Source organism: Fringilla coelebs, assembly GCF_963513975.1.
Source record: "Fringilla coelebs genome assembly, chromosome: 2".
Classification (NCBI taxonomy): Eukaryota; Metazoa; Chordata; class Aves; order Passeriformes; family Fringillidae; genus Fringilla; species Fringilla coelebs.
In genome coordinates, this window is record NC_140029.1 from 69,622,338 (window position 1) to 69,643,169 (window position 20,832).

The window sequence follows — 20,832 nt, forward strand, 5'->3', positions numbered from 1 at the left end:
CTGTAAATAGAGAAATAACCAGTCTGAGGTGTCCATATGTTTCATGGACTCACTTCCCTCCTTTTCTAGCATTTTGCTGAGCACTATAGCAATATTCAAGCCATTATTACATTAAGAAGTCTTTCAGCTTTTCTGCCTGAAAAAATAGTCATCACTTGTAAATTGAAGGCATCATTCTCTTATCTGGTCTGCAGCCAGAAGGGCTGGAAGCAATAGAAGAAGTGTGAACTTTCTCCTTCATCTCAGAGAACATTAACTTCAAAGCCAAGCCATAAACTTTCAGATGTAATGACTATTTGTCCAAAAGAGAAACACATCAGCTTGATCAATGAGTGAAAGGTATAAAACACAGAGGTTACATTTGCTAAACACTTGGGAAAAATGTGTGGTTAGGCTTGGGTGTGTGGAGAGGGGAGTTACTACTGAGTTATTAGGGTGGGCAGGCTCAAGGGGCAGTGTGAGGGTGGTTGTGGGTGGTTGTAGGTCCAGCACTGAGTGGTTTCTGTCCCAGGGGAGGCTGGGCTGCCATGTCAGAGTGTGCTCCAGTGCGCCCTTGAGTGCAGACCTTCATCACCGAGTGGGGACCTTGTCACTCTGTTGGCAGCCACACTACTCTGCTTTTCCAATGAACCTTGGGAGAAAACATCTCTCCTTTCACCTGCTCAAACAAAACATTCAGGACCACTAGCACTTCCTCCTGTGTCCTTGCTCCAGCTGTGTGAACGCTGACAGAGAAGAAGCCCCCCGTGGGTGCACTGCCTTGTCCCCTGAGCATCGCTGAGCTCCACAGCACAGGGTCCAGCAGCACTAACACAGCCAAGCAGGCGTGCTCAGAGATTTCTGACACCTTTGGTAAGGCTCCCCACATCCTTCGTCCTATTTGAAACATGCTTTCCATTTTTCTGATGAAAGCTCCATGGAAATAGAGAGTAACAACATCTCTTTGTTTCCATGGCTTTAGAGGGACAGAAAGATTTATATTATGTGACTTTTTTCCGAGGATAACCATTGCCCTTCCTGATAACATCCCTTCTCCCCTCACCCATTAGGGCTTCCAGGAGGGGTCTGGACCCCATCCTCTCCCTGGGCAGTGGGTATGTGATCCTTGTGCATGGTACAGGTGCTCAGAGAGGACGTTTTGTAGTGTTAATCAACTCTTTGGTGAAAGTGTTTTTAGAAGGAGTAATTGGGAGGACTTGCTGCTGGGCACCGGCTTCTGCTTGCTGGGGCTCCAGGGCTGGGGAATGAGGTCCAGACCTGTGTGATTCCTGTCTGAGGATGGAGAGGAGGAAGTGCTGGAGCATGAAGAGGGATTTTGAAAGGTCTGTAACATCTTCTGCCAACATCTTTTTTGGATCAGCCCTGCGTGAACAAGTGAGAGCCCGGAAGAGCAGTGTCATCCTTGAGGACAGCTGGGCTTGCTGGGGGGCAGCTCCATTTGGGATGGGAGGCAGAGGGTTGCTGCCACTGCTGGGGGGAAAAAGAGATGTTGGTGGGGTTGCTGGCTCCACAGGCTTCCACAGCATCCTGCTTTCTCCCTGTGCTGTGCTTGCCTGTCCCCTAAACCTTTGTGAGGCCAAAATGCCTCTACAGGGAACCAGAGAGCAAACCTGAGCCCTTCTTTCTCTCCACACATTTTTGTGTCCCCAAATTCCTGTTGGAGTGAATGGAGCTGGTGGAGTCTACTCAGGTTCCTCACCACACAGGTGGTGTTGGGAGGAGATGGTGACTCAGCTCTTGAAGTTTCTACCTGCCTCTAGATGTGCCCTGGCCTCCAGAAGGTGAGCTATCTTCTCCAGGCTGTCCCCTCTACCCTCCTGAATTCCAAATTCCAAACTCCCAGCATCCTGGGGAGCAAGCCAAGGGGATGGCCATGAAATCCTGGAGCTGCTCAGCCTCCCTTGCAACACCTCTGCTTGAGGGAGGCAGCTGGATACTGGGCTCCTTTTCCAGTGTGGAGCTGTACCTGTGCTTTGTAGGTGTGTTGTATATTTAGGTCTGGTCTCTGCCAAGGGATCCACTGTAGCAATCCCTTTCATGTGCCTGGAGTTCCATTTTCTACCCCCACTGGGTCATGTCCTGGGCTTCAAAGCACATGGGGAGCAGTGACTCGTTTTATTGCATGGTCATAAAGCAATGGCCCTTCTCTGCTCCTGAATATGAATAATAGTATGTATGAATAATAAATAGTAGTGATATTGTTATATTTTTATATGGAGGCCTGCCTGAGGCTCTTTTTTAGTATGAGACTTGAGATTTAGTCTGAGAGAAAGGAAGCAGAAAACAAGAATCCTGACAGTTTTCTACCTGGCTGTGCAGCTGTGCCCTGCAGATCAAAGGGAACCCGCTCCCGTTCTCCCCAGGTGCTGCAGTGCTTCCCCTATTAGAGCAGATATTGGTTATCAGGCAGCAGTGCTATGAACAGCACAAATGTGCACTTTGCTCTCCAGAGGTTATGGCAGCCAGAAGGATGCCAGATTAGATTTAGAAAAGCACATATGGATGTATTGCCTTCTTCAGCCTTGCACCATTCCTTAAAATCCTCCGTTGCTCTGGAGGAAGACAGAAAGCACGGCTGTGGACAATCACAGCTGTAGAAGCGTAATTGCAATTGCTGTCTCAGAGCTGCTTAGTGCTTCTGATAATCTTTGGGACCTGCAGTGAGTCACTACACGATGAAGGGAGAGCATTTTGGGGCAGAGATACAGCACAGGAACAACTCCATAGAATTATTAAAAAAAACTACCTCCAGCTTGCATTTCACTGCGGGGAAAGGTGCTCTGAGGCAGCACCAGCCCAAGTTCAGACTGAAGGCCAGACTTCCCACTTTGGGATTCCAGGTGTTTGGAGAGTGTCTCTGACACCAAGTCCTGTACCATGTCTTCCCCTGAAGGCTGAGATGCCACCATAGCTCATCTCTCAACCCAGTCACTGGCCAGAACTACAGCTCCAGTCCACTGACAGCGAATCCCACCAGTTCACCTCACATGTCCACAGGGGCGTTTAGCTTCTGGGGAGGTAAACAGGAAGGTGACAGGAATGAAGTCTCATTTCAGTGTTGGGATCTCCTGCTTTCTTTCAGTACTTCAGCAAAACCTCCCTCTAAGCCCCATACACTGCGTAACAGATGGCACATCTGTTTCTATTTCCAGGGTGATCTCACTAATCACTTTTTAAGAATCCAGCATCCAGGGTTAATCAACACGAGCTGAATTACAGCAAAGGTTCCTACAGCAGTGGAAAAATCCTGTGCAACTCCCTTTCCTCAAGTTATCCTCTTGGATAGTGGGGTTTATCCACTGCCTGAATTCTGCCCAAATCTTCATGATCCCTGCAAAGCCAAGGCCTCTTTCCAATAAGCTTCTGCCTCTCGGGGCCTTTGTCTATTTGACAAGGCAGATCTTCCAATAGTTGATTTTCTGTTTGGCAATCAAACTAAAGGCTAAAAAAGCATGATACAGGTCAACCCCAAAACCCTCATGGGAATGGAAAGGGAGATTCCCAAGGAAACCTTGTCCTCAGCCACAAGGCCTATGAAGAGAAGCTATCACCCACTGCAATCCACTGCCTACAACACAGCCTCAGAGCACACAGGATGCAAGTTCAAACCCCTTCTGTTTCTCATATGGAAAATATTTTTAAAAAGCTTTCCTGGAAGCAATATCACGCCCAGTGTGCCAGGCAGCACCGGAGGCACATGGAGATGCAGCACAAAGAGGCAGGAGACTGGCTGTGCCCTGCTGTGCCTACACTGCTCAGCACAAAGGCCAGGGCAGAGTGGCACCCCTGGGCTCGCAGGCACTGTGCCTAGAGCTTGCTTCCCAAGGAGAACATTTACCTTGGCAAATGCTACTTGGAGTGATCCACACCAAAGGCTCAGAGTTAGCAGAGAGCCCAGCAGACAATGAGCACAAATCCAAGGCTGGAGTCCATCTCTTCTTGGCTGTCAATGTAGCTATGGCTGTCAGATGTGCCTACAATGTCACAGCTCCCCAGCTGACTCTGGGTCCTCATCCTTGATGGTTCCCATGGTGTTGGTCAGCACATGCCTGTGCTGTCCTCTGGACCAGGACAAGCAGCTCCCTCCAGCCACCAGGCAGTGCTGCTCTGGGCATGGATACTCCTGGGACAACTTGCAAGAGCCTCGTGAACAAGCTCTGTCTCATTTCCCTCAGGATGTTCCTCCAGCATGGTCCCACCAGCCTTTCCATCCTCCAGCTCTCCTTAACGCTCTCATGCCTCAATCCAGGCCATGCTACACGCCCTATGGAATTCAGCACTGGTGAGCTGTAGCATCACCTTCCTGGGCATTTTATGCTGGGATAAAAAACCACCAAACTTACAAAAATACTTTGGTTTGCTCTTAGGTCCATAGGCCCAACACACAGGGCCAAGCTAAGCCGCAGTCAAGTGCCATGCTATGGTGTCAAATTCAGGCTCTTTTTTGTGGGCTGGCTCTCAGCAGCCAAATGCTACTCTGAAACTGCTCTTGTCCACTACCTACCAGATCCCAAGCCTGCTCTCTGGGGCAGGCACTTTAGTCCTGCTGCTATTCCTGCTCTATCTGGTCCAATAAACAGCATAAATAATTCTACCCTGAGCAAGAGGATTAGGAGAGCCCCATTGCAGGCTGTCCTGTGGTTTGGCCACACTCTGAAGACACAGCATGTTGGGTAAATCCTCACTCCAGCTGAGGTTTCCTTTTGAGATCATCTTCGAAAAAAAAAAAGTAAAAAGAACCTCAAACCAACAAAGCAAGCCATTTTTATGTTTTTAATTTTTGGGACTAATTCTGATGAATGGTTGCACACCAACTGGCAGATAGCTTCGGTCAACCAGAAACTGTTCTTTTCAGTGAGTAAGCTGTTCTTCAGACATCATTGGCTCTGCTTGTACCCTCTTCCCACTGCCACAGGAGAGGGAAGGGATACTGAAGGTACTGTTTCATGTATGATCCTTGCTGTCCTGGCTCTGATGTGGCCACCAGATGGTCTCACCCTCTGCCTGCTCTTCTGCTTGGAGACATTAAGGACCTTCAGCAGTTACCATCTCTCACTCTGGGCAGCTTCTTCCTCAGCTGCACCTCTCCCACTGCTGTCAGAATGGCCATGGCGAGTCTGTCATGACTTGCTCACTTAATTTCCATATTGAGCATTTTTAGCTACTATAAGAGGCATTTCTATGTCCTCCTTTCAGGACACACATCTTTATGAGCCCATCAGGTTATGCCATCTGCTGTCTGTTAGAACAGGGACAGGTACACGCACAACAATGGTAATGTTTGTTACCAGGACATGGCAGTGGGCCCTGATTTTTTGTCACCTCCATCACCATATGCACCAGCATCTCCCAGACCCCACTGGAGCCATGACAGGCTGGTTAAAGGGTGGCTGAAGTGCTTTGTAGGGCGCACAGCCAGTGGGGGTTACAGCCACGTGTTTGTAGGGGTGCTGCTTTTAAAGCTGATTTATTTTAGCAGGACTTTTACAGAGTGTAGCTGGCCAGCAGACATGGCAGTGTCCAGGCTCTGGTGACAGACTCACAAGGAAACTCTGGGGCTGGCAACAGGCTCCTGGAACCCTTTGGGGACCACCTAGTTAACCCTGCTTTGGCTGACCTTGCTCAAGTAGAGGACTTGGCCTAGGTGATCTCCAGAGGTGCCTTTAAACCTCAGCCTTTCAGTGAGACTTATTTAAACCTCTGTCATAAAGCACAGATTGTATATTCAGGTGTATATATTCAAGTGTTCCATAAATTCTTGACTCAATACAGGAAATTTGGCTTTCAAGTCAAACAGCACATTGAACCTTTACCAGGCTGTAAGGCCAGAGTTTCATGAGACTTTTAACAACCTAACAAACCAGGGAAGTACAAAACATGCCATGCAAGTCAGATGTTTCTATGCAACAACCATATGATCCAAAGTTTCTCAAACAAAACCATTTGCTGTCAAGACAGAGTGGAGCCAAATCAGTGTGATTCAAGGTTTTAGAGTCAATTTTGTAAAATGTCAGAAGGAGTTACTTAGTGCCACCCAGTGTTGGCAGCTAGAAAAAGGAAGGTTAAATATGGTTACAACTGGGTGTAGCCCAGTGAAACAGGAAAAAAAACCCCAGCTCTTGCTCTTTGTATCAGGGGTGAGTAATGTCACAGAAGCTGGGTAGCACAGCATTCAGGAATAGGTGTCCCAGAGCTGAAGAGTTTAGCCATCTTGTTTAAAAAAAGCCCCCAAACCTCTACTTTTTATATTCACTTTTCAAAGCAGGTAATCAGTTTGAGATGCAGATGGTCTCTTGTCACAAGACTCACTACCCTAGTCTGACATCTGTCTAGTGAGAAAGTTGCACTGACTTTTCTGGTCAGATGTTCAGGGATTTAGATGAGACACAACAATATAAAATGTGTCTCTTTCCTAGAATAAATAGAGTACAGTCAAACACGACTCTTTTCCCCCTTCCTGCCTTTGTCTCAGGTGCTGCATATGACTTGTCTTTTCCTTGAAGCCTTTAAAATTACACAGGATCTTATGTATATCAGGCATAGAAATACTCTCCCAGTTATCATCTTTGGATGGCTGAAGAATTGCATGTCTGCTTTTGCCCTTCCATGGACTGTAGAAAATCACAGAATGGTTTGGGTTGGGAGGAGCTTTAGAGACCATCCAGTTCCATCTCTCCTGCCATGAGCAGGGACACCTTCCACTAGACCAGATTGCTCCAAACCCCATCCAACCTGGCCTGGAACACTTCCATGTAAAGTTAGAGTGTCATGGTCCCATTTAACAGATGTGGAAAGTGAGATGTGAGCAGGCATTCCCATCCTCATCACAGCCCCATCCCAGGAGAGCTGGGGCCTGCCCAAGATGGGATAGAGGAGATCTGGAGCCAAGAACCCAAGTGGGAAAGAGAGGAAGGGGAAAGCAAGGCCTGAAGATGCCCCAAAACCACCAGTTGCTGGCAGGGTGAGGGCATCCCAGGGCTGTGGCTTCACCTGTGGCAAAGAAACCCTCCTTCTACCATTTTGGGCTTATTCACTCTGCCCTGAAGTATTCTCGCTGCCCAGAGGGAAAATTAAGACAACAGAGGTTTGAGTGGTTCTCTGCTGGTTCTTTATTTCATCCCTAGAAGATGAGGGCCAAGGGGAGACTGACACAGAAGTTTATCTCAGATTGATGCAACAAAAAAGCAACAGTGAAGTGAAGTGAAGGGTGGCTGCCCTCTGAAACAACCTCACTTCCATGAGCTGCCACGCTGGTGATCCATGCTTGTGGGTGTGAGGACAGGCATTTTTACTTTTTTCTCCTACCCATGGAGCCATCTATCTCCCAGTCACACAGCCTATCCCTTGGATCTGTGCTTGCTGACAACAAGTCTCCTTTCTCACTTACCTTTCACTGACCACTGGGAAACAGGCCAGGCAGTATGGCCACAGGTCACGAGCCAAAAACTCCTCTTCTGGGGCCAACATACTTGGGGTGTTTTTTTTTCTTTTCTCACCAGTCCCATGAGGCTCCTGGAGGACCTGGGTGTTGGGCTAGCTCTGCTGGCTTTTGTTGAAAGGCCTCCATAATCACTAATTGCATCTGCATTTCTCACTAGGGCCCTACATGTCCTAAGTGCTCTCCATGTTCTCCACAGCTATGAGAATCTCAGTCTTCCTCCCACAGAGCTCACAGTTTAAAACCCAAGGTGGGAAATCACTAATTCCTGTGATGGCTGCTCAGCCTTTGCCTCAGGAACTCATCAAAAATAGAATTTTCTCCAAGAAGACCACGGGACACAGTGTGCACACAAAAAGTTGGTAGAGGAAGGAGACCAGAAAAAGAAAAGAAAGAAAGAAAGAAAGAAAGAAAGAAAGAAAGAAAGAAAGAAAGAAAGAAAGAAAGAAAGAAAGAAAGAAAGAAAGAAAGAAAGAAAGAAAGAAAGAAAGAAAGAAAGAAAGAAAGAAAGAAAGAAAGAAAGAAAGAAAGAAAGAAAGAAAGAAAGAAAGAAAGAAAGAAAGAAAGAAAGAAAGAAAGAAAGAAAGAAAGAAAGAAAGAAAGAAAGAAAGAAAGAAAGAAAGAAAGAAAGAAAGAAAGAAAGAAAGAAAGAAAGAAAGAAAGAAAGAAAGAAAGAAAGAAAGAAAGAAAGAAAGAAAGAAAGAAAGAAAGAAAGAAAGAAAGAAAGAAAGAAAGAAAGAAAGAAAGAAAGAAAGAAAGAAAGAAAGAAAGAAAGAAAGAAAGAAAGAAAGAAAGAAAGAAAGAAAGAAAGAAAGAAAGAAAGAAAGAAAGAAAGAAAGAGAGAGAAAGTATCTATGTGTGTCCCTTCAGTTAGGAAGGTTTATAAAGTAGCTTCACAATGAGAAACAGTGCCTGCTCCAGAGGTTTTACAGTCCCAGCAATCAGAATGAAATAGCAGGAAGTGGAAAGGCAGAAGCAGGAGACCTGTGATTCCCTGCCTTACACGGAGCAACTGTGCTCAGTTTGCAGGTCCAAGGCATTTTTAAGCCTATAAATAAACTGGGGACGTTAATAAAGCCATTAATCTCGGCTGGCCGCCGTCCCAGCTATTTTCAGTGGCGAGGTTACCTTGCCTCTCGCAGCAGAAGTAGGTCTCGAGGGGAGGCTCGGGCGAGCAGCAGGGACGGATGCCGTGTGCCCGGGGCCACCGCCCGGGGCGGGAGGACGCTGCCACCGTCCTTGGCAGCCCACCAGGAGGAGGTGTCCCGAGCGCCGGCCCTCCTGGCTCCCGGCCTGCAGGGAAACGCACGAAAACAGACGTCAGATAATAAACAACGAGAAAAGGCAGAGCGCTGCCGGCTGCAGAGGGAGGCCGGTGACTGCTCCTGCCGGCAGCCCTTACGGCAGAGGTGCCTTCTTCATCTCCTACAAGGAGATAGCTCCGATGGAGAGCCTCTGCTCCCCTGGAGCTGCCGGGAGCCTGCTCCCCCATCTCTGCTTTCCCAAGGACAGAAAGTGGCAGAGCTCGGAGCTAGAGAGTAGAGGGGGAGCGTGGGAAGGGCAGGCCAGGGCATCCCAGCGAACCGATCTAGGGCAGGGAATGGCCGGGGCGCAGGTCCCTGCGGAGAACAAGGTCTGCCCCGAGACAGCGTCCTGCCCCTCGCAGCAATAGTCAGTGCTTCCCTCGCAGGCAGAGGGGGAGAAGAGCTCCCTCTCTTTTCCGCCCAGGAGGAGCGGGAATGTCATGCACTTGGATGGTAAAAGCTGCTTTTCCTCCTTCCTGCCATGAGGAGAGAAGCCCCAGAACAGCATCTGCTTGGGAAAAGAGCAGCCCAGCGTTTGCCCTCAGTGTTTACATGGCACCCAGAGCTGGTTTGCCTGTGGGCAGTGGTAGCCCTGAGGTTCATCTTACAAAGGTACCTCTTAGAAATGCTTGCCTCGTCTCACAAAGTATACCATGCTTTTGTTTATTTGACTATTTCTTTCACAATATGCCAGGAAGAAATTTATTCCTAGCAGTAAATGAGGTTCACACTCCCTGGAAATAGGTGCCTTTGAAAACCACGTCTGCACATTGCTTTCCTTTGACCTGCCCCCTCAGGTATGGTCAGATACCACCACACAGGGTTAGAGAAATTAATGTTCCTGTACCACCAGAAAACAACACTGGCCAACTTTTTCTTTTCTAGTCTGCAATGAGCTCAAGATGTTGAGACATTTGCCAAATAATATTACAAAAGAATTGTTCACACGCTGGTCCCAGGTGACATTTGTCTACTGTAGCTATTCAGACTTATTCTCCCAAAGCATTCAGTGGCACAGGACTTTTCCCCCAATCTCCTCAGAAAATACACACTGTTTTCTGTTCTTTGTGTTGCTTAGTAATGTTTCCTGAATTCTTAATATCTATAGTGGTCTGACTGCCAGTTGCTCATAATGCACCATCTAGAAAGAATTAAGCAAAATTTGGATGTTCGTCTTACCTTCTTTCAATGATATTTTGGGCCCAGAGGCAGCAATCTCTCTGTGGAAGACCCACCCCACTTGATGTGGCTTGCAGCTCACAAACAACACAACCTGTTCACTCTTGGGAATTGCTAAGAAATGCATTTCATTTACTTGAGTTTTGCTATTGTGTCTCAACTATATCCAATGGACAATCTGAAGGCACTACTTATGCTACAGCTTCCCTGCTGCAGTTGCTCTCTGGCCTCTTGTAGGGATCATGCAGGATATGAATATTCAAAGGAGGCCTGGGTGGCTTGTGCATGGCAAAGTTTGGTCCTGCCTACAGCCACTTTGGCGAGCAGAGACACTCCTGGATCCTGCACTGTGCCCTGGCTCTGTGAAGCGGGGCTATGGACTCCTGTGTCAGTGGCAATCTAAGACACCAACCCCAGTGACAATTGACAGGAAATTTCTTTCCTACTTTAATGAGTCTACACAATGTTAAGCCATTTTTTGCAAAGCTGTCACAAAGGCCCCTGACTGATCCCTACTGCCTGTACTTTGGGGAACCCATCAACCCCGTTGTCCTCTTGAGACTGCACTCTTCCAAACCTGCTGATGAAGGGCAGCAGGGAGCAGGCACTGCAGTGATTCTTTAGTTCCACAGAAGTGTCTGTTGGTCACATCCCCAGCAGCTTTGGCAGACTTGGTGCAGTTGTTATTAATTCCTAATCTCTACTTGTGGACTTTTCTGGGTAGTTGCTAGGATGACAATTTTCTTTATCAATGGAATTTCATCGGTTGGGTTTGCTTGCCATCCACTGGCTTGTCAAATTCAGAGATACAGCCATCTAAATCTTATTGGTATAACCTGCAGCAACACCACTCTCAGGAGGAAAGGGGGGGGGGAATATCCCCTCAAAGGTATTCTGTGTCTGGAGAACCTTCATGCCCAATAAGAAACCAGCTTGCAACTGCAATCTTGCAAAAGACACACAGAGATACTCCAGATAGACTTAACATTCACCTTGACAAAGTAATCAGCTTGTCAAGCAAAGGAAGTCATTGTGGCCAGAGTGGAAGTTAACTAATGGAAAGTAACTAATACTCTCCACCTTCAGCATCAGTCAAATAAGGATTTTAAATATTACAAGAGAGGAGATCTGAAATGTTAGAGAAGAAAACATCTACATAGGAGTGAAAACAGCAGCATGTGATGGCCAAAAATGGAAAATAAATGCTAGAAATGTTTCATATTGACCCAAATAAATAACAACCTCAAATGAAGTGATTTAGGCTTGTTTCATATAGTAAAGGTATAGGCTAGTCTGACCTCAGGCTAGTAATTTGCTTTCCCTGGAACAAAACAAAAGGTATCTGTTTATCTTGGCTATGACAATGTCCTTGTCAGATGTCAGCTGAGCTTTCTGTGGGCAGGTCCCCTATCTCCTACCAGCTTCAGAAGAGACCCATAAACCACTGCCCCCCACACATGATACATCTGCGCATCCTGAGCAGTTATCCCTTCTTTTCCCTGAGCTGCCCAAGTTGTCTCAGAAGGCTTCCTTCCCTGTGCCTGTAAAATCCTGCTAGAGAAAAATGTCATTGCTAGTAGTAGTAGTGGTAATGGTACACATCCCTGCAGCCCTCCCAGGGTTATATTAAAAGTGCCTTTCATGGCAATACCAGGTACAAGAATTCCTTCTTGCTGACCCTGCTGCTCACCCACCCCAGAGCATGGTTTCTGCAGGCACAGTCCTTCCTGGCACCAGGAGGGAAGTGCCAAGGAATGACCCAGGCATAAATAAAATCCAGGGAAAACTTGTTGCTGCTTAGAAATAATCACCAGACAAGGAAAAGACCCAACTCAGAGAATTCCCTGCTTGGCATACCAATGATTAGGTGATGCATTGCAACTCAGAGGTAGGAGGGAGCAGTTAGAGTAGGAGGGGACACTGCTGCCAAAGACTGGCTTCAAACTAAAGCCAGTGTTCCCATATTTCCACAAAGACAGAGGGAAGGGTGACAGTGTCTCAGATGGGCAATAGCTGGAGTGAGGTGGAGCTGAGCCCTGCACCAAGGCTTGAGTGAACCAAATATGCAACCTCTGACTGACAGCACTGGTGTCTCCGGAGAGGCCTGAGGACTCACGTCGATCTGCACATTTAGAAGAGCAAGAAAAGTGGTGATTTATCAGATCAGTCATAGAAATGCAAAAATCTGTCTTGTTAATGTTGACAATTAACTCTTATATTTGCCTGGGGAAAAGGGTCCTGGTGCCTTTCCTCTGGGATGTTCAGGTATGTGGCAGTGGAAGCCTATTGTTGCCTTCTGTAGGACCAGGACAACGCTGTGCTGGCAGGCAGGAAAATGATGTGGCTCCTCTGGACCAAAGTGATTGCTGAGCAGGACTCAAGGACACTGGAAATGCCCCCAGCTACACAAACGTGATATTCCATCATGCCACTGAGGCAGCAGAGCCTCCTCCTGCTGCTGCTCGGAGCGGGCTGTGTTCACTGGTTTGGGTTTCTCAGAGTGCTGTGATGGTTGTGAGATTCAGTCTCTAATTAGGTCCCTGTAGTGGTGAGATTGCTTCCTTTATAATCACTCAGTGGGAACTGGTACTTTATCCTCTGTACTCAAATTTTTATGTCTTTCACCCTCATTTTCTCTCCAATGCCCAGAGTCTCCAGTCCACTGGATGACAGCTGCAAAAGCCTCTGACATTCACTTTAAGGATGATTCTTTTCAGTTGCTTCACATTTCCTTTTGACAAGCTCTTCCAGTGATATTTACTGCAGCTAATGAATTAACTCACAGCTGGACCACTTGCTAGCCTTTTCAGTCCAGAGCTGTTTTAAATCTTGATTAGCTGTTATGATTTGTAAATCTCACAGAACTGCTAAGTCCAAGCTTTCCTGTCTCACACTGTGATCAGGAGACTGTTCCCAGTCATGCAGAGCAGCAGTACACAGGCATTAGGCATTCAGGGGGACTCTACCTCTGCAGCAGGTAGCAAAACAGTGCATTATCCACAGGAAATAGTTCAATTCACAAGGAAAGTTATTCAAATAACTCGTAGTGTGCCGGTTTTGCATGGCCTGGTTTTTGGTAGCAGGGGGGGCCACAGAGGTGGCTTCTGTGAGAAGCTGCTGAAAGCTTCTACCATGTCCAGCAGAGCCAATGGCTGATGGCTCTGAAGATGGATATGCCACTCGCCAAGCCTGGGCCAATTAGGAAGGCTGGTAACGCCTCTGCGATAACAGATTTAAGAAGAAAATCAAAACAAAGTGAGGCGTGTGCACAGTGTTAATTCCAGCTAGAGAAGAGGGGGAGGTGAGAACATGTGAAACAACATGGAGACACCATGGTCAGTGGAGAAGGAGGGGAGGAGGTACTCCAGATGCCAGAGCTGAGATTCCTCTGCAAGCTGCAAGGAGGGCATGGTGAGGCAGCTGTTCCTCTGTAGCCCATGGGGATCCATGGGGGTTGCAGAGATCCACCCGCAGCCTGTGGGGGAGGCGCCCATGCCGGAGCGGGTGGATGCCTGGAAGAGGCTATGGTCCAGTGGGAGACCCAGTGGAGGCAGCAGGCCCCTGCTTCCAGGCTGGACCAGCCTATCCTTGGAGGGCTGCACCCCGTGTGACCCACACCGCAGCAGTTTTGGGAGGATTGTGTGCCCATGGGAGGGACTCACAGTGCAGCAGTTTTGGGAGAACTGCTGCTCGTGAGATTGGAAACACACTGGAGAAGTTAATGGAAAACCATCTCCCACGAGAAGGGACCCCATGGCATAGCAGGGAATGGACTCCTCTCCCTGAGCAGTGGAAGAAAATCTTGGGTGGTGAACTGATCAAGCCCCTGTGCCCTGTTTCCCTGCGCTGTAAGTGGAAAGCAGGTAGGGGGTTGGGGAAGAAAAGGTGTTTTGAGGGATTGTTTTACTTCTCATTATCCTCCTCTGACTATGTTAGTAATAAATTCACTTTGCACTCCCAAGTTGTCTGTTTTGCCCTTGGAGTGTTTTCTCCTGGTCCTTATCTCATCTCATGAACCCTTCATTAAGCTTTTCTCTCTTCTGCAGCCGTGGCAGGGGAGAATGAGGGAACAGCTTTTGTGGGTGCCTGGCGTTCGGCACTGTCAAACCACAACAGGTTTTGGTGGACAATGCAGGCACTAACAAGGACTTTGAGATAAGGATATTCACTGGGAGAAATATTGGGCAAAACAATTCTTAAACTGTCTTATGAAGTAGAATGATAGTGGGGAATTTGCATTGTAGTGAAGGAATTGTAGTGAAGGGTCTAGGGGTGGATTTTGTGTAGTTTGTCCATTTTTGTTCTGTATTGTGAGGATTTTATTTTTGGATCTGGTGTGGGCGACTTTTTTCCTTTTCTTTCTGTTTAGTTTAGTTGCTTCTGTTGTTCTAAATAAAGATTGTATGTTGAATGTGGAAGATTTTTTTACTGCAGACTTCCACGGTTGTTGCCAATCCTTATAAGCTGTCTGATACTGTTAATATTATTAGCCAATACTACTGTTATTCTATGGAATTCATGGAATTTATCATCATCCTAGCAAAAGAGAAAAAACCTTTAGGTGAGGAGCTATTAAAATGTGCCCTGAGGCATCCAGTTCCTGGGCGGAAGGGTGTGTGGAGGGATTTGGGCACGTTCCTAGGGCAGTTATCATCTCCCATTGCCTGGGACTTTACTCCTGAACAAACACCCTTACAAACTGGCCTGTGGACTGACAAAAGGGAGCCATTACACATGCTGAAGCCCCGCTCCCCAGAGGTGTCTGAACATCTCTTGCTGATGGCAAGTAGAGACTGACTTTTCCCTTCGCTTATGCACGCACAGGTTCTCGCTTATTTCTTTTCTTTCACCGCAATAAAACTGCCTTATTTCACCTGCTGGTTGCTCTCCATCTTATTGTCTCCCCTGTCCCATTGGCTTAGTGGGCACCTGGCACCCAGCCAGGGTCAACCTGCTACACTTAGTTGGAAAAGAAAAGGCCTAACTATTTTAAGCATGTGTGGAAAAAATACGCAATGCAGTGTATACTACATTTCACAAGGATCTTGCACAAGTGATATTACACAAATGCACCTTTCTCCACATTATTTTGCAGATCCTCTTTTCTGTTTCTAGCTTCTGAGCACATCCTGAGCAATGAACAACAGCCCAACATTTCAGATTAGGATCCTTATTGGAGTTCCTAAATAAAACTAGTCTGATTTGTATAGATTCTGCCCTCTCAAGTCCCGAGACACTTACAGGGTCAGCAAGTCAGGTCGTTTGTATTTTGGCAATTAACTGTGCATTTAGGCATCTAAATTTTCTGTGATTTGAATTCCAACTCTAAAATTCTGGCCTGGAAGTAAGCATCAAACTGGAATTTGTAGCCCAGGGACTGGGAATACACCAGTCATGTAGTTGCCTAAGTTCAGGATGAAAAGTCAACACGCATGGAGGCTTTTCACTTATCAGAAGACTTACAGCAAAACAGGAAGTTATTAATATCAGAGCCTGAACTGACTTGAGAGTCAGACAATATCAAACAGAAGGTGTCTCCTCTTTTTCCTGTTTATCTCTTGCTAGCTCAGAAGACAGGGGAGATGAGGCAAAGAGCTTCATAATTCGGTGCTACAAGGCAGTGAAATTGAGCCAGCAGGCTGTACATCATTTCACAAAGTATATGGCATCACTTTCCTCAAGTCTTTAAAGTTTTTGCTGTACTTTTAAACAAACAGGGAAGCTATTTTGAAATGATGGGGTGGAACATGACAAAATAATGCAGTGCTATGGCATGCAGGAGTTTAGACAAAGTGAGCAATAAATGAAACTACAGAGGAGGGGAATATGCTGCCTTGGTATAGTTATCTTAGGAAAACATTGGAACTAAAGAACTTTCTCTTGAGAAAGTGTCATTTGATTTTTAAATAACACAGGTCATTAGGACTACAGTTTCATGTCGTGTCTGCATGATGGTTTATCAAAGCAAGATCAAGTTACTGGCAGGGTCCTGGGAGGAAGCTCCAGGGTAAAGGAAAAATAATGTACAGAGCAGCGTACCACCACACAGTGCAGAAATGAGCAAAACTTCCTGGACCCATGGCCCAGCCTCATCACATCACCACAGCACACATTCAGCTCTCTGTTTGCACTGCTGCCCAACACAGTGTTTTCTTTCAAACAAGGACAATTTTAAAAACCTGCCCTTTTTAAAAGGGAACTGGACACAGTCCCTCCTTGAAAAACACTGAGAACTGGCAAGGTTAAAAATGGAGTGTCAACCTGTTGGGATGTGGGATCATTGGCTGTCTGAGCTCTTCTGTGTTTTGTCAGCCACTGTGGAGGGGACAGGGCCAGGGAGCTGCCTCCCTGCCCTCCATGTTGGTGGAGAATTTATTAAAAGACTCATGCTGGGCACAGAAAAACTGCCACTGAGCAGGCAAAAGGCAAACCCCAAGAATATTTATTTGTTTTGACTTATGATTGAGCAGGTCATACTTCCTAGTGTAACTTGGCTGTTGTCTAGAACACAAAACACCATAAGTAGGTGTCAGATCCCTGGGAAAGGTTTCCTTTCTTTTTGAGAAACAGGAGAATTTCATGTGAGGAGTCGTTCACTGGGCACTTTCACTTTTTCAGTTATCTAGAGATTTGGGCCTCTTTCTTTTTTTTCCCATCCTGTCTTGCTGAGCCCCTCACAGTCACATGAAATAAATTCCTAGAAGGAGATCACTCCCACAGAGCCTTACACCTCTCAATTTACACTGAAAAAACCCTGTTTGTACATGCAGAAGATTAAAAAAATAGAGGTGCATCTTCTTTTCTGACCTTAAAAAGTTTTCAGCTGCAAACACAAGGCAAGATTCACACTTTCTTTACCCCGAGGTTGCAGATGTCAAACAAAAACATCACAAATTTCATTGCTGCTTAAAGGAGATCTGCTGTACATGACTTGCAGGAACCACTACCTCTGACAAGATTTGTTAACTACAGTACTGATGTACACAGTGTAATCCTCAGAGGAAGGCCCTGCAGTCAGCTGTCCCCCCAGAATGGCCTCTTTTCTCCACTCAGGCCACTTTAGGGGTGCTGGGTGAGGAGGGGTACAGCAAGCAGCTTCCAGGCTTCCAGATAGGTCCTTTTGAGATCCCCTAAGCTCATGCATGAGGAGGAGGAGGAAGGGAGGAAAAACTGTATCAGATGAAGTGGAACTAGGCAAGACAAAAGAGTGGTTACTAGGAAATGAAAAAGAATTCTATAAATAAAGATATGAATAGTTTTCACCTTTAAGCAAGCAATGTGAGAGGTATGAAATGAAGCAGAATTAAGAAAAAGCATTCTGCAGAGGAAATTAGAGAGATTTACAGCACTCCCTGTGCATCTCAGGTCAAAGATTGCTTTGCATTTGAAAGTCAGGTACACAGAGCGCTCTGAAAATCCCCTTTGCTGTCCATTGCCTTAGGTAAAAAGGTAATGCCGACTAAACCACTTCAGGGCCTGATATGACTCTCATACTGTAGCTGGATTCCTCACAGGTATTAATCTCACACAACTCAGGGGTATGTAAACACATTCTTCCTCGGAAAATGAGGGGCAAAAAGCAGAAGGATGGGACCAGCATACACAAGGGAGTCACTGGCAAGGCAGATACCTGAATGTAGATCACCCAAGTTCCAAGCTAGCATTGAACTTCCACACACACCCTCTTCTCCCCCAAAATGTGAGAAAAGAAGAAATAAAACCAAAACCATACCACAGTGGTTTGAGTCATTTGAGAGTCCTGGCTGCAACCTCCCACACAGCAATCACCACACAATCTTGGCTGCTTTCACCACTGCCATCTTACCTTTCCCTCTCAGGCTTTCTGTTGTGTTCTGACATAAACTGGGAGCTGCCTGAGGCAGAAGCTGTTTAAGCTTCCCCATTATTTTGCATGCAACATGAAGTATCATGAGGTATCTCACAGGTTTTGACTCTAAATTGAGTTTATGAGAGAGTCAAATTACTTAATGTCACTTGAGTCCGCCTCCTGAAGCTTTTCCACACCTAAGAGCAGCTGGCAGAAGCAGTGGAAGTGAGCAAGAGCCATCTGTGCACATTGCCTAGGTTTTACTACTTCTGCTCACCCTGAGATTTTTGGTATCAGGGAAATTATTTAGGCTGCAGGAAATAGCTATTGAGGGCAACAAGGATCTGGCTAGCGAGTCTGTTCTTAGGCTAGGCAAGCCTAAAAGATGTGCATACAGCAGCAGCTGCTTTGTAGGAATGAGGCCCTGCAAATTTTTTAATGCACACTGCTGTCCAAAGCGTTGCTGTAAAGGATTTATGCAATAGATATGTGACTGTGTTCCTGTTCCACTGCTATTCCTAAGTGTCTCCTCTCTCACTGCCCTTCAAGGCTTTCCTCTGAATACAGTGACGCATACTGTTCCTGAGGAGTCTTGGGAGAGAATGTAGAGGGCATAGATTTGCTTCAAAGCAGATCTTCAAACATCTGTTTGTACTTACAGCAGGAAAATTCAGCACGCTACAGCACATAGCTGCCTGCAGCTTCAAGGCAAACGCAAATGCTACGAGGTATTAAAGACTCATAAACATAAACAAGATAGCCTGGAGCAGCTTATCAGTTAGGTGGTAATGGGTGGGGAAAGGCTCATTGTATATTTAAGGCCCAGGCATTTTCCCACTGATTTTTGCCATGTTAGTAATGGGCCAGGAAGAGGAAAACTCTCACGTAATTTAGCCAGGAAACAGTGCTCAGGTCAGTCAGTTCTGGCTCTCTCCTGCTGTGGTTCTTGCTCGCTGCTGCATGGGGGTGCAAGGGCAGTCTCTGGCCCAACACCCTCTGAGTCTGGAGGGGAAAGAGAGAACTGCTCATGCCAGCTCCATTCCTGACAGCCAGGCCACCACTACAGCAGGTTACCCCTGTAGCAGAACAGAGGTTACACTGAAGGAGAAGGGACTTCCCTGCCAGCAGAACCTTGCTGGCTGGCCATGCAGGAGCATCAGGGGAAGACTCTGGCCCCAGATTATTATTTGGGTGGAAAGCAAATGAGCAGATGAAGACACTGTCACCTGCTGTTGCTTGACATCATTCTGTGACCACAGGGTAGAGTGGCACTGAGAGCCAGGGACACTTTTACCACTACCTGAGAGACAGGTTATCGTGATTAATCTGATAGAAGTTGGTGGTGTTTCAGTCCCCTCCCCACCCTCTGGGTGAATGAGAAGAAAATTTGGCTGGCTTGAAGTCTCTATATAATTTTGTATTAGCATCAGATGACTGCCAGTTCTGGTATAAAGGAGGGGACAGGAACATGGGGGAGGATCTGTTAGGACTTGAGGCACAGAAGCAGAGCTGTTCTAGGTGAGCATAAACCATTATGGACAACATCTCAGTATGTCTAGTTCACAGTCTTCTGTTTAGTGTAAGCCCACTTCCTTGGAGATTTCAACTCAAATGCCATTTGGAGCAGCTCTGCCCTGGACAAATGTTGTCTTCTGCCAGCTCCACTGCAGGGACTGTAATCTTTGCCAGCAGAACAGTAAAAGCATCTGGGTGGGTCCTCTTCAGTCACCTCACCATCACTTGTTAGAGCTCATTTGTCAGAGCCCTAAATCACAACACAAACACTAGAAATCAACCCAAAATGGATATGGCTAGACCACAAGACCTGAAAATTCTCTAAAAACATGCAATCTAGTTCGATAAATAGTGCCTTCCCTGGGACAGTGAACTTGGGTTCTCCAAGCAAAACAGGGCCAACAAGAGAAGCATTTTACACCAATATTTTTGCCAGTATAGAAACATCCCTGTACATTACACAGTACTTACTACAAGGGCAGAAGATTCCAATGTAGATCCACATTAACTTTTGCATTTCTAGAGGTGAAGGGGGGTTTTCAGTCATGTTGAGCTAATGTGACTGAGCCAACAGGAATTAAAGCTATGCTCTTTCCTGCCTGTTGAGACATGGTGAAAGAAAGCAGCTACCTTAAATCAAAGGGTCCAGATTCAGGGAGGTACTCCAGCTAGAAATCAGAAGCCAGTTTACAGATACTTTGATAACTTGGGCTTTTATTGTTCCACAGGCCCCCAAGATCAGTTGGTGAGGGCTGGGTAAGTTTCCTCATATGGTATTTGAAGGCAAAGACAATCTACATTTGCTTCCCACAGGCAAGCCCAGGCAGCTACAGCATGTTATAAAAAGAGGAGATTAAAAGCAAGTTTTGTAGCACTACTGTATGAAAAGATACAATCGGTTCTACCATTAGGAGCTTAGGAGTTAGGATTGGAAATCTGATGTAGGCACCTTTGAAGCACCAGTTTTGTCAAGAATATCCCATGCTTTGTCCTGTCTTGAAAACTGAATTGTTTAGCTATTAAAAGAGATTAATGTAATCTCTGTGTCTATGAAATTGGATTTTAAAACTGTTTGCTTACTGTACTATCTCCATGCAGTGAATGAGATCTCTGCTGCTTTTTATGTTGCTATAATTACAGGTCCCACCTTGTTTGAGCCCAGCGTGTGCTGGCATTGCCAGCAGGACAAAGTGCCTGGCAGACTGCAGGAGGAGGCACGTAGCTGTCAGGGAGAGAGAAGCCTCTGTTCCACAGTGCCACTGGTGGAACAGAACTAGCTGCTACGAGCTAGGAGCAGAGGCTGAGCAAGATGGATGGTTTCAGTCCAGAGATAGGGAGATGGAGGGGTGATCTAACAGGAACCTATTGCTAATCATGCCTCCCTCAGGAGGAGACGGACAGACCCCAATCCATCCTGCAAGCAACAGATGGACAAATGGGGGGTAACAAACCCAGCCTGGAGCTTGGGATAGAGAATGAGCATTAGCAGAAAACATATCCCAGAGAGGGACACACTGCATTCTTCATCATTGGAGGCTTTCTAGACTTGGCTAGACAATGCCAAAGCT